This window comes from Carlito syrichta, unplaced genomic scaffold, assembly GCF_000164805.1.
Source record: "Carlito syrichta isolate Samal-C Ts95f unplaced genomic scaffold, Tarsius_syrichta-2.0.1 Scaffold301561, whole genome shotgun sequence".
NCBI classification, from domain to species: domain Eukaryota; kingdom Metazoa; phylum Chordata; class Mammalia; order Primates; family Tarsiidae; genus Carlito; species Carlito syrichta.
Window position 1 is genome coordinate 28,667 of NW_007245657.1, and position 998 is coordinate 29,664.

Here is a 998-nt window from a genome sequence, read left to right on the forward strand (position 1 = left end):
GTGTGAGCCATTATGCCCAGCCTCCTGGGCCTTCTTGTGGCTGAACTTGCTTGGACAACTGTTTGTCGACCACTGGTTAGCCCTGCAGCATGCAGACCCTGGGGCACCATTGACAGGGATTGACTGACTTCATCAGGCTCAGCTGGACTCACCCTCCAGCCCTTGCTCCATCCCAGCTTGTGTGCTGGGCCTTCAGGCTCCAGCCTTTCCTGGTCCCACTTAAACCTCTGTTCCTGAGTTCCTGGCTCCACTTTTGATCGATCTTGCATGAAAACTAACTGGGTTTAGACACAACTGCTTCACTCCTGATCATCACTGTGCTGTTTCGTGTCATCCAGATCGCAGCTTAAAATAATGAAAAGCTTTGTTTTTTCCCAGCATTATTGATTTACTATCAGTCATTAGTCCCCAAAGAGAAAATATCTGAAACATGACTCAGACTAAACCGTAATAGGAGAGGATAGTAATGGCCCCATTTAAAATGGAATAAAATATGATTGCATGCTGTTATTTCAAATTTATGTTTAAGGAACCTAATTGAGTTTTTAGATGACCTGGGTATATTTGCTCCTGACACAGCAGTTTTGGAGACAAACATGTTTTCTTTTTTTTTTTTTTACTCTCAAAGTAATTTATTATGTACAATTTTTATTATTTTTAAAATTTTTATTTATTTATGTATTTATTTTTGCGGCGGCTTATGCCTATAACACAACACTTTGGGAGGCCGAGGCGGGAGGATGGTACAATTTTTAATAGCTAAGGACTAAAAGCAACTCAAGTGTCTCAAGTCCTAAGTGACCTGAGTAGTGCTAAGAGGTGAAATTTTTTGACATGGGAAAAAAAGATAGATTCAAAATCAATGAAGTTAATAAAAACCCTGAATGTGAATAGGAAGTGTTGGTATAAGTTCATATACTGCATATGTGTTAAAAAACAATAACTCAGCCGGGCTTGGTGGCTCAGCCTGTAATCCCGCGCCTTTGGGAGGCTGAGGT